Source organism: Equus asinus, chromosome 7, assembly GCF_041296235.1.
Source record: "Equus asinus isolate D_3611 breed Donkey chromosome 7, EquAss-T2T_v2, whole genome shotgun sequence".
Taxonomy (NCBI): domain Eukaryota; kingdom Metazoa; phylum Chordata; class Mammalia; order Perissodactyla; family Equidae; genus Equus; species Equus asinus.
In genome coordinates, this window is record NC_091796.1 from 77636303 (window position 1) to 77649118 (window position 12816).

The 12816-nt window shown below is 50.0% G+C and overlaps 1 long non-coding RNA gene across 1 annotated transcript in view; it reads right to left on the reverse strand.

Moving 5' to 3' along the window:
• Positions 1-588: 588 nt before the first annotated feature.
• The window catches only part of LOC139045704 (uncharacterized), a 34587-nt gene continuing 22359 nt past the window's right edge, over positions 589-12816 (reverse strand). The window contains exon 3 of the long non-coding RNA XR_011504642.1: positions 589-12532. This is a non-coding gene — a long non-coding RNA (uncharacterized lncRNA). The remainder of the gene's footprint in view (positions 12533-12816) is intronic.

The following is a 12816-nucleotide window of genomic DNA, read 5'->3' on the forward strand; positions in this document are numbered from 1 at the left end:
CCCTTTCCAAGCAGCCCGTGGCCATTGCAGGATGTCAAGAGAAGGAGTGTCCAGCAATGTGGGAAAGAGGAGGTTCTGGGCCAGCGGAGCAGGTGAGGTGGAGTGGGAAGGTCTCCCCGAGCTGCTCTCTGAGGGCAGCCACATCTTCTACTGTTTTCTGTGGGAGCCTCTGAGCCAGCATCCTGGAAACCCTGGAGCTGCAGTGCCATGTCAGCAGGAGCTGCCCAGACCAAGAATCTGGGGATCCAGGATGCTCAGCCCCAGCCAACACTGACAGGCCTGTCCTCAGGGTGCAGGGCACCAGGGGTTCACCTAGATGACGAGGGCCACTGACCTCCCTCCGCTAGTGATGATGATGGCCAGGCAGGAGAGCTGGCAAGTGCTGGAGAGCTAACAGACACAAAGTAAAATGGCCCTTACTGTGCCAAGGGTGGTGAAGCTGGCTGTCCCCATCGCCCTTCATCTCAGATGCATCACATGAGTCTTCTCAGCCCTACCTCACAATCCTGTTCTCTCTACAAAGAGAAGGGCAGAAAGAACTCAGCTCCATCTACAGAGGAGAAGATGGAGGTTCAGAAAGTCACCTAGAGACTCAGCAATAGCTTTCTCCCTCCCTCCCACCCACATCCCATCAGATCATCATCATCCTCACCACCACCAGTGCCATCATCGCCATTTATTATGTATTTGTTATTTGCCAAGTTTTGCATGGAGCATACTTTGTTAGAGTGTTTCATCCTCACTACAACTCCATGAAGTAGGTATCATTATCTCCGTTTTACAGACAGAGAAACTGAGGATCAGAGAAGTTACTGACGTCCAAAACCACACAGCTCCTTTGATGTGGCAGAGAGGATGTGAAGCCCAGGCTGTCACTCCCTGCAAAACTGCACAACCACTCAGGAGAGAAGAGCAAGAGGGAGAAGCGCTGGTGGGGTGGTCTCTCCCCCATAACATGCCATAGAGCCCAGAACAAAGTGTCGGCTGCGGGTGGAGGGAGGCGGGCGTGCTGTCTGGAGTGAGGGCGGAGAACAGAGAACTGACAGGAAAAGCACGGTGCAGAACCAGCTGCAGGAGCAGCCCATCTTCTCTCCCTCCACCCTCGGTGTAGCCTTTTCCTCCGGCCAGCCTGTTCCACTGGAAAAACAATCTCCCCTGCCTGGGGGCTTGGGGCCGGCTGGGCCACCTTCTGGTCTGTCTTCATTCAGATCCCGTTTCTCTCCTCTCCGGGAGGCGGGGGATGGAGTCACGCTGGGGAAGGCGAGGGTGAGGCTGAAGGCTTCATCCGTCCGCCTTTAAGCCAAGCAAAGAAAAATAGCCCTTTGCCAAGATCTTTCATCTCAGTCATTTACTCTCGCAGATGTTTTCTGCAATATAAACAAGAAGCAAAGAATGTCGGGGAGGAGAGGAGGGCGGAGGCAGGCAGGAGGAGAAGGAAGAGAGAATCCACAGCTTTGAAATCTGGGCCTGCAGAGGACAGGAAACGGGACCTCGGCAGGGTCCCCACTGCCCTGAGAGCGTGGGCAACCTCAGGTCACCGCACCGGGCCAGGCGGAGGGTCACTTCCCAGGGTGTCTTTGAAAAGATGTTCGAGAGAAGTGGCCCAGCCTTCGGGTGGGTGGTCTCCCCAAACAGCCTGCCTCTGCCTGGGGACTGACACATGGAGAGCAGCTGTGGGGGCCTTCTGGGCTCAACCTGGAGCTGCTCCCTGCAGGGGTGCACACCTGCCCACCTAGCGCTCCCTGAAAGCTGGGCAGAGTCCTGGGCCAGCAGAGCTGTCAGCCAGACCGATGAGAGGCGGGAGCACCCTTGATGGGAACTGGGATTTAGTTGAACGAAACTTGAACTGGATTGAGACGGAGGAACACATCCTACAGTGGGTCAGGAAATAAACCCAAGAAGTCAGATGTCTCTAAGCTCAAAATTTCATAGGATTCCTATTGATGTCAGTAGCTCTTAAACTAAATTCTTAAAACTAAACTCAAATGCCTACAGGGGCTGGCAGTAACCCAAAGAAGTGAAGCCGGCTGGGGACTGCCTTGACCTGGAGAAGGTCCATCTAAAGGGGACAGCCACAACTCAGTTTCAGCTGAATATTTAAGAGAGCCCAGAAACTCAGAGTTTTGTATAAAATCTCCAGGGTTTTGTTTTTTTTTAATATTTGCAATAATTTAAAACAAAAAACCCCACTGTCAGCCACATGAGGTGTGCCTGTGGGCAGGTTTCAGTTTGTGAATCAAGGGTTTGAGACATTTGCAAAATGTTGGTTGAATGAATCCATGCTAACCCGCTGTTTACCCCTCCTGCTCTCAACTTAACAAAAGGATTTGTCAGAGGAACGTTGAAAAAGAATCAAACAGCGAGCTTTTATTGGGCACCTACTGTCTGCCCAAAATGGAGGTGCACATTGCAATGGATTCAGCAAATCGGAAGGCCTGGTCCCAGCCCAAGGGGGTTTACCCTGCGGCTGGGGAGACAGTGAGTCAGGAACTGAGATCAACCCTTGACAGAGCTGGGTTGTGTGCACAGAATGTTCACAGAGTGGGAGAAACCAGGCAATGCTTCCCAGAGGATGCAGTGTTTGGGCTGAACTTGAAAAATGGGTGGAATACCCACTTGTTCAGGCCGGTTGTGATTTGTGAAACTGGAAGGCTTCTCACCCCACCCAGGACATTGAGAATGCGACAGAATCAGGACCCAGGACCACAGAAACAGGGTGCCCCGCCTACTAAGAAAGATGGCCACCACCCTCCCTACCCTGCTCGCCCACCCCCACTACCACCACAGTGTGCGCTGGATCTCCAAGGAAAAGTCAGGGGGTCGGGGGAATGGGCCAAGTACAGGCCACAGAGGAAGGCTGCTGTTGAGGAGGCAGCGATAGGCCGGCCTGATGCTCAGCAATCTTCTGGAAGGAGAAAGGGAGACAGATTTCACACAAGGGACCATGAGGCTTTCTGGGCATCCATGGTTTCCTGCCAGCGTCCAAGCTTTGAGCTCCTTGCAAGGAAGAGGACGGAGAGGGAATCAATTCTGGGTTGACCCCAGGCTCCCCACGTGTTAGTCCCTGTATTCCTCACAACATGCTGTGGGGCAGTAGTAATTGTTCCCATTTTACAGAGCAGGAGACAGAGGCCTGGCAGTAAGCTCCCTGAGGACAGGAGTAGCATCTGTTCCCTGCTCACTGTCGAAGCTCTGCTGCCTGCACAGGGCCTGCGCTTAGGAGCTGAGTGATGCTGGATGCCAAGTGACTTGTCTGATGTCTCATAGCCAGAAGTGGCCAAGAGGGGACTCCAACCCAGGTCTGCCTGACCCCGAAGCCCAGGCTCTTTCCACCACACTTGGGGAAGCTGCCTTCCCCAAGGTTCCCAGACAGTTCCTGGGTGTGCTGCATCGTCAGTCACCAAGCTGTTGGACTGCCAGTGTGAAGGAAGCACAGTGTGCAAACATCACCCACACGGCCAGGCATTCAGATTCCACAGCATCCTCTGTGGCGATCTGGCCCCCCTTTTCGTTCAATGCCTCAGTCTCCTCTCCAACAGCCCTTGACTGGACACCTCTAGGGACAGCAGACTCACAACCTCATGCCCCACCCTGACTGCCAGCAGGTTGCACTTCAATCTGCCTCCCTTTAGCCTTCATCCTCTGGTCATGGTGCTTGCTTTCTATACTACATAGACAAGGCTCTTAGACTTGACCACCTCAAAGACCTCTCTCTTATTTGTCTCTTCTGCTTTTCCTTTATGCATTCCCTATGTGACATGCTTTCAGACCTCCTCACGCATCCCCATGCCTCTCCCCAAACACAGTACAATTTTTTTGTGCTTGTCATTTAAAAACAATGCCCACCATGGCATTCAAGATGGGACAAACCAGTAAAGAGTCCAGCAAGGGAAATGCTTCCCTAATCCTCAACACTCTTCTTCAGCTAGTATCACCCAAGATCATGCTGATTTTCTTGGTAATCATGCATATTGACTCATGTCAAGTTTACATCAACCCATACTCCCAAGTCTTTCACATCTCCTCCATCCTTGACATGTATATTTCCATTTGTTTTGGCCGCAAGGTTCCAGGTGTACGTCGTGTTATATTTAGCCAGCATTAATCCAAACTATTGGGATCTTTGGGGATTTTAATTCTGTTATCCAAGGTATGAGCTACTCCTAGCCGCATGTGGATAAGCCTGACCTCTGAAAGTTCTTCATAGTCTGTGATGGAACTGTTGAAATGCAACGGCTATGCGAGAGCTCTGGAACACTGGATAGGACCATCTGTCCAAACTGACATTCATCTGTTTATCAGCGCTTCAGGGCCAGTCACTCAGCACATCCCCAGCCACTCCATTTATGCTGTCTTCCAGCCCTCATTGTCTTCCAAAGCACCATAAGGTAGCTGCTCCGCTGCCTACTGCAATGCCATGAGCTCCTAACTTAGGAATCCCATGCCCACCTCCCCGAAAAAGTACAACTGGTAGACCATCTCTTTTCTTCGTGAATCTACACCGATTCCTAATGGTCAGCATTTTCTTTCTTAAGTCTTCAGAAGCCATCCTTTTGCCTGTAGATGAAAGAGATTATCCTTGATCCCTCCAGAAGCTGCCCTCAGACTGCCAGTCTTGTTAGCCCGTTACGCTGGGCACATCCATTAGCTCCTCCAGATCCTCTCGCTGTCCTTCTCCCCCTGCTCTGTGCCCCAGGAGGCTGACCTTAAGGCTGCGTCGCTGGGTGCCCTTGCCCTCTGGCTTCAGTTGGGTTCAGCCAATGGGAGGCACCAACGAGAGAGAGGAGGGTGGGACAAGGTCAGGGTGTGTATTCCCCTGGTTCCCCTCTACATCCCCTGCTTGGCTACATCTCTCTGCTGTCACTCTACCTGAGGCCATAACGGCTGGTAGGCCGCTCTCTCCCAAGGCCCTTTCTCATGCCTCTCTCCATTTGCCCTTCAGGTTCCCGCTCCTGCTAGCCCTGCAGGGCTTCACCATGCTTTGTTAGTTCCCTTTAACCTTGCTCATAACCTGTAAGTAGCCAATTCTAAATTCTCCTCGGTTACCCCATTGGAGTGGGCCATCTCCCTCCTGCCAGGACACTGATGGATGCACTCATGTTTTGAATCATGTTGCTTAAAGACTGAGGACAACAGTGCTCAGGAGCGGGGAAGGGAGGTGTAGGTGTTGATGAGAATCGCATAGTAGTTAAGTGCACGGAATTCATGGTCTAACTGACCAGGGTTGGATTTTATCTCCACCATCTTCTAGTTTTGTGGCTATTTAACTCTGTGAGCCTCTGCTTTCTCTTCTGTAAAATGGGAGCAGTAATCCCTCCTCGCAAGTTCATTGCAAAGATTGATGAGATCATATTTGTAAAACACTAAGTTTAGCATCAGGCAGATTTATAAGCTCTTAATAAATGAAAGTTATCGGTTATCATAGATTATTATTAGGAGAAAATCTAACCATGGAGGGTGTTGCTTTGGTGCTAGAATAAGCTAGCCATAGCTGCAATTTTTACTATTTATGATTACCAGGGAATTTGAACCTCATGTAATCTGCCCACACACGACAGGAGAAAGAAAATATAAGCATTATTGTTATTTTAGTAGCTAGAGAGGCTGTCAATTCCATTATTTATTTTCAAGAGAAACTTTTAGCAAAGAATATTCTAGGAGGCTATCTTTCATATTCTATCTGACACCCTTTTCCTATCCCTTTTCAGCGTGATCTTAAAGTCCCCCAACCCCAAAGGACAATTCCTACGTGTTTAAGCTAGAGAAATTCGGTGCCCTTTAGCCTACCCTTACAAAGTTTTTTCCCGCCCCATCCTCCCACAAAATGATGTTCTTACCAAAATAAGGCTCAGAAGAGAGTCTCTTAACTCTGTCCAAAAGCTAAACCCCAAAGAGGTCAAAGGTTCTCTGGTCAGCCACATTTCACCCGACTATTTTTAGCTGGTGCTGGACAAAACAAGGTTCCCCAAAGATCTGGGCCCTGCGAAAGTTGGAAATTCTGCCAAGATGGAGGAATACAGCTCTCCCATTGGAAGAGAAAGAACAATTCCTTCCTTCATCGCCCCAGGGTATCTATTTGCTGCCAATGAATCTTCCACCTGTTCTGTCTTGCTTACATTTGCTCACATTGGGTTGGTCTGTTTATTTTCCATTCCAACCCCAACCTTTACTACTGAGCCTTTCCTATTGAACTATCCACATGTCAGCTCATCCTATGGGCCATCTTGTGCCATGTTACCCTCTACCTCTTGTGTTGGAAGCTTGGTGGTTTTCTGGGTGTCTATGTTAATAGAAATGCATGAGGAAGTGTCCTGGATGCTCAGCCTAGACATTGTTTTTCCCATACTCTTCTGCCGACGCCCCTCACTCTTGTCTTCTCTCTCCTGAGAGCCCCAAGCCCGTGCTCCTTCTGTCTTCTCAGCCCCTTTCTCCCTCTGCTCACACGGATGCACCAAGGGCAAGCATCTTCCTATCCAGAGATATCTGCCCTTCCATATACTCCTATGTAACCTTGCACTCTCTGACCTCCATTGCTGGAATCCCTTAAGTTAGAAAACCAGAGATGTTTCCATGACTTTTAAGGCTTGTATTGGCAAGGCAGTGAGGAGAAGGGAATGAGGGACCAAGCTCAGAGTTTCTGCCCAACCCCAGATTGCTACTGAGGGCAGTGCCATGGGAAGGTGACCTCCCCACAGGCCTGGGGGCTGTCCCAATGGGAAGACACCACTGAATGCTCAATGTCAGCTCTTCTGTTGCTCTGCTTCTCAGGCAGGATACTGGGCAGATGGAAACTGAGTTTTAAGTTAAAGGATGTGGATAGAACTTCATTCAGTGATTTATGGTCTAGGCCAGGGTTTCCAAAACTGTATAAAGAGCTATTCCTGGCCAAGTTCCTTATTAGTCATATGTGTGAAATGGAAACATCGCTTTGTCAGAAATATACTCCCCCCACCTCCTCCCCAACTGTGTCTATAATCAGGTTCTGGAAATAGCGCTGGGTGTTGGGAAAGAGATTTAAGGGAAGAACGCTTTACTAATAGAACTTGCATCACCCTGGCAGTGGCAACAGTGGCCCTGGCAGTGGAAAGGGATGTCGGGGCAGCCAGAACAAGGGGTGAACCAACTTCACGTTGACACTGCCCCCAGAGGTGCTTTTCCATAAATAAACAGATTGTGAATGTTTAATCTTTCTCATTTGTGCTTTTAGCTATTCAGCATTCATCCACTCTCTTCTGGTACCCAAGCCCCATTTTCTCCCTTGGGGAATCCCACTCTGTCCTCCGTTCTCAGTCCATGAGATTCCGGTGCAGCCAGCACCACCCAAGCCTTAGCAATCAGTGCAGTCGGTTCTTCCGGGCATGGTGATTAGTTTAGGAACGGGCATCGGATCAATCAGAGCAGATGAGATACCTTGAGATTTTCCATAGGACTTCTGAGAAAGAGACTCACTCGTTTCCTTTGAACCTCAAATCTGAGATGTATAGGGCCTGGAACTGCTGTCATTTTTCTGTCACAGGGAACCTGGGTCTAAAGCCAATGTAACAGAGAACAGAGCTGAGCAATGGGAAATAATCAAGTCCTGATAACATATGAGTTTAGCCCTGAATCCAGTTGTGTCTGATGCTAGCCCTAATTCTGGGCTAGAACAATTGAGACAGATTTTCTGTCCCTGGCAACCAAAGAGCCTTAGTTGACAGTTATTTAAAAGTACGTATAGTTTAGGGGCTGGCCTGGTGGCACAGCGGTTAAGTTCACATGTTCCACTTCGGCGGCCCAGGGTTCGCTGGTTCAGATCCCAGGTGCGAACATGGCACCACTTGGCACACCATGCTGTGGTAGGCGTCCCACATATAACGTGGAGGAAGATGGGCATGGATGTTAGCTCAGGGCCAGTCTTCCTCAGCAAAAAGAGGATTGGCAGCAGATGTTAGCTTAGGGCTAGTCTTCCTCAAAAAAAAAAAAAGAAAGCACATATAGTTTAAATGGAACGAAAAGAAAGGAGGCAGGGCCAGCACTAGGCCTGTAATTTGCAAGCACAATCTATGGCTCAGGTGCACAGACAGAGGCTTACCACACACTTTAATGTCAGGAGAGCGGCACCAGGATGTACTGAGCCAGGAAGAAGGAGAGCCCCCTACAGGAAATTCCCCCAGCAAGCACCACCTCTTTAGAACTGAAATAACTCAAAGACCAGGCCATTTCCATTGAGTTTAGTTTTTGTTACGCCCCCCTTTGGGTATTTTAAATGCTACTGCTATAGTGAACCCATCATATATGAATTGTAGTTGCCTATAATTTACTCCCTCTCTCTATGAATTAATAAAAAGGTCTATGAATCATAAAATGACTTCTAATTTAATCCTTTTTCCACCTATTTGTATTAGTCAGAGTTCTCCAGAGAAATGGAACCAATAGGATCTATAGATAATAAGAGAGAGAGAGATTTAAAGGAACTGGCTCATGGGATTACGGGGCTGGCATGCTGAATCCTGCAGGGCAGCAGGCAGCTGGATTCAGGTAAGAGTTGATGTGCAGTCTTGAATGCAAAGGTTGGACACTCAGGCAGAATTTCTGTGTTGCAATTTGGAGGCAGTATTCCTTCTTCTTTGGGAAGCCTCAGCCTTGGCTTTTAAGTCCCTCAGCTGATTGAATGAGGCCCACCCACATCTCTAGAGGTCATCATACTTGAAATCAACTGATTGGAAATGTTAATCACATCTAAAAAATACCTTCATAGAAACATCTAGACTAGAGTTTGACCAGATAACCAGGCACCATAGCCTAACCAAGCCAGCATATAAAATTAATCATCACACCCAGTTTGAGCCTTTATTCCCACCTGCTTGTCCACATATTAGTGAGGGTTCAGCTTTGGATTCTCAAGCCAATCCAAGGTGGACACTACAAATACCATGCCCTTGACAAAGCTCTGTTCGTCCTCAGCATAGAGGAAAATCCATGATGCTCAGTCAGTTCAGTCTGGACGGAATGCTTTATTATTTCTGTTGCTGTTAAAGTATGTAAATCAGCTCTTATTTACTAAATCTTCCTTGGTTTACTTTTCAGTGTTTGCAGAATTCCCCTCCCAGCCGCCATCCCAGAAAAGCACTTGAGCCCTGCCCACATGGCTGAGGAGGTATCCACTGTGTCCTACTTGACAGCACGCCAGACTTGGGGTGGTGGCGTGAGGCACATTCAGCAGGAGAGAGCTTTCACCTCCTGAGTGTGAGTGCAGCCCATGGGAAAGTCTCGTTTGAAGCAGATATGACAAAGGCATTTCACCTGGGGGGTCTGCCAGGGAACCTGACTTGTGGCCCCCCCTAAGAGCAAGTTATTACCAATCCCTAAGCTGTCAACTGAAGGGCCTCACCCTCACATCTCATGGTCTGGAAACATCCACTCACACTAATAACCCAGGCACTTATTTTTATTCTCTCCAGTTACCTGCTATAGCTCCATCTTGGCATCCAGCCTGGGGTCACACTCCAGGATGCCTCCTGAAAGCAGCCACATTCCTGTGGGTATCTATGCCAGGAGGGAACGGCAGGCAGGCAATCAGCAGGTCCTGTTGGTCCATAATACTGGCCTGCCCGCAGCCTTGTGCGAGGTTTTTCTGAGGATGTTCAAGCTTCGATACCTTATGGCTGATGATGCCAGGTCAAAGCCTCTGATGATGCCTACTCACCCCAATTCCTCCATCTCCCAGCCTCCCTCACATGTGACTGGACTCTGGCCAAAGGGATGTGGACAAAAATGATGTCAGCCACTTATAGGGCTGGCCCTTAAAAGCATGTCAGCAACCATCTGGCTCTGTCTTTCCTGACTACAGCAATCCTGTTGTCACTAGTTTCAGATGACGTTAACAACTGAGATGTGGGGGGGGTCTTTGTTACCGCAGTATGGCCTTTCCCATTCTGACTACAGTAGAGCAAAACAGTGTGCGATCCTCGGATCCGGGACCCTCCTCAGCCCAGTGAGCCATCTCACAGATGGGGGCTGTTCCTCCCCAGGCCTGCTGATGATCAGTGACATGTCTCCCAAACTCCGATGAAACAACCCCGGCATTGGTTGTGCTGATGGTGACCAGTCAAGAGCAGCGTCCTTATATCTACAGCTGCCCAGGATCCACTCTGAGCCCAAATCCCTAAGGAAAGGCTAAAATTGGTGAAATAAGTGAACCAAGGTAGATTTTCCTGAAAAGGCTTTCACAGCTTTGAGCTCGTTTAGAAGGACAGAAAGGATTTCAGGCCCTAAACAGTGCGGAACCCCTTCCATTTTAGTTGAAGCTATCTTCCTGGGGTCCAAAAGACAGAGTCTTATCTGTTGAGAATTCATGCAACTTAAAGTTCCTTCATTACAGAAAGCCTACCAGGCCTGCCACGCGGTGTGACCCATGAATGTGGGTGGGACTGCTTGGTATTTTCATACTGTTGGAAACAGTGGCCTTGTTGATCTCAGAGAGTCCCAGATCAAGCTGATTTCGCTATTTTTAATCTCTCCGGAAACAAGCAAAGAAGAGAGGCCTAATTGCAAACAGACTGAACTTTACATAGGAAATATGTAGGTCCCCCGAGGCACCTAGAAAGTATCTCAAACCCTAACAGCCTCCCTGCCTCCCCCACCCTCCACTCCAGTCTCCAGAGCACGTAGGCCAGGCACCCAGGGAGGCCTGGGGCAGCAGCAGGAATCAGAGTTCAGTCATGACCTTGGACAGACCAAACCAGCCCAGCCAGCCCCTTGGGCCTGGGGGCAGGGGCCTCGCATGAGAAACAGGAAGACATTTTGCCCACAGCTTGAACCATGCCTTTGGGAAGGCTCTTTGTTCTCTGGCTGCCATTATTTTGAGTTTTCTGGTCTTTCTCTATTCTGTGCTTGTCAAATTCCAGGCATGGGGAAGATTTCAAACACCATCATCAAGCCTGTGACTGACACACACACATCACCCCCACTGCAATCCTATTTGCCACACAGTCCTGAGATTTGTGGCCAAGTATGGCCCAATGAGAGCTTTATAACAGTTCACATGGCCCCCAGCCTTCCCTGCAAGCTCCAGTATTAAAGTCTCAGCCAGAACCCTGGGCCTTGCTGGCAGCTGTGCTGCTGGGTCGCTGTGGGAGGTGGGACAAAGCCCTGTAGCCTGCTGTGCCTCAGTTTCCCTGACTGTCAGTTTGGACAACCATGACCACAGCTAATTCTGAATTGTCTGCCTGCTGGTGGGACCAGGCCCTGGAGGGGGCTCGGATTTATGGCACAAAAGTCCCAGAATGAGTCAAAGAAGAGAGAGACCAAAATAGATCGGGAGCTGCAGGCCCAGAAAGGCAGCCAGAGAAGATTAGACACGCTGCCGAGGGAACCATCCAATGACTTTATTGAGGACTCTTGCTCATAAACAGCCAGCGTGTTATTTTAACTTCCATGGGCCAGGCCGACCCATGCCTGTGATGGGAAGTTTGGGATCCGAGCAGTCCGTGGGCCCTGCTGTTGCCGAGGTCGCCCCAGGAGCTGGGGCTCTTCCAAAAGAACTCAGCATGGGGCTCCGGGGCTTGGCGGAATGGCTGGACAGATGGACAGTCTTTGAGTGAGAAAGTCATGGTTATGAGGCAGGGGGAGAGGCAAGTGTCCCCTGTGCTGCAGCTCTGCTGGTGGGAATGTCTTTGTTTCTGGGGTGCTTCTGCTGAAAAGCACTTCTTCCCTCACTTTTGCTTCTTGGTCTCATGAATCCGTGTAGGGGGCAGTAGGCCAGGAGCACAGGCACGGAAAGGACCCAGGAACTGCTACCATAGTGCCCAGCAATCCCCAGCAATGGCTTTCCCGCTCACATCCTGACCCCTCACATCCTCTCTGTCATTGCAGAGTCCACCTTGCCCTCCTGGCTATTTGCTCCTTCTAATCCTCCCTTTCACGTGGAGAGCAGCTCTAGCAAGTCTGTTCCACCCTTCTCTTCCACTGGAGTGCTTCAGGAAACAATGAAACTCGATCCAAGTTTGCCAGCAGCATTGTCTAAGGCCCGCACTTGCCTGTTTGTAGATAGGGGCTCACAAACATCTCATTTCAGCACTGCAGACCCTTTCTTCCCTCTCAGTCTCAGCTCTCGACCACCCATCCATTTCCCACTCATCTCTGCCGGAAATGCTCCCAGCCAAGGCGAGTCAAGCCAAACAGGTGTCTGTGGGCTCACAGACCCTCCAAGGACGAGGGTCTCTTTGGTGGCTACCAGATTGTACCCTGACACCAGCCAGCTCCTGGCATCTGCCACTGGCCCTCCCAAGATGGTAGCCTGTGGAGACACAGTCCAAACCCTTGATCCAGCCTCTTTCCAGTCCAGCCCTGTTGGCAAAATGAAAGTCCCTGCTGAGGAAAGCTAGCCTGGACTGTCGGAGAAGCACCCATGATAACTGGGCAGACCTCTTGTCCTGGGTTGCTCAGTGCCTGGGGGCTTACTAGTGAGCCAGTATGAGGAAGGAGGCAGGAGGAGAGGTCCAGGGCAAATGTCAGATTTTTGGATGAGCCATTGCTGGCAACAAGTCTTCATCTGGAAAAAAGCACACAGGAGCTTACAGTGAAAAAGCAGCTTCTAAAGCCCTCCATGGTGCAGCCTTATCCTACCACTGCCGCAGTCTGCTCCTCCATGCCTTCCCCCACAGGAGTTCCACCTTGGCCAGACCTACAAACCCAGCCTATATCCTGCTCCATCCCTCCGCTTTGTTCTTGCTCTTTGCATTCCTTTTGCTCACAATTTCTATCGAGATTTCACCCATCTTCTGAAGTCCAGCTCCAACTACCCTCCCACTACCCTCACCCCTAGCCAAACTTCTA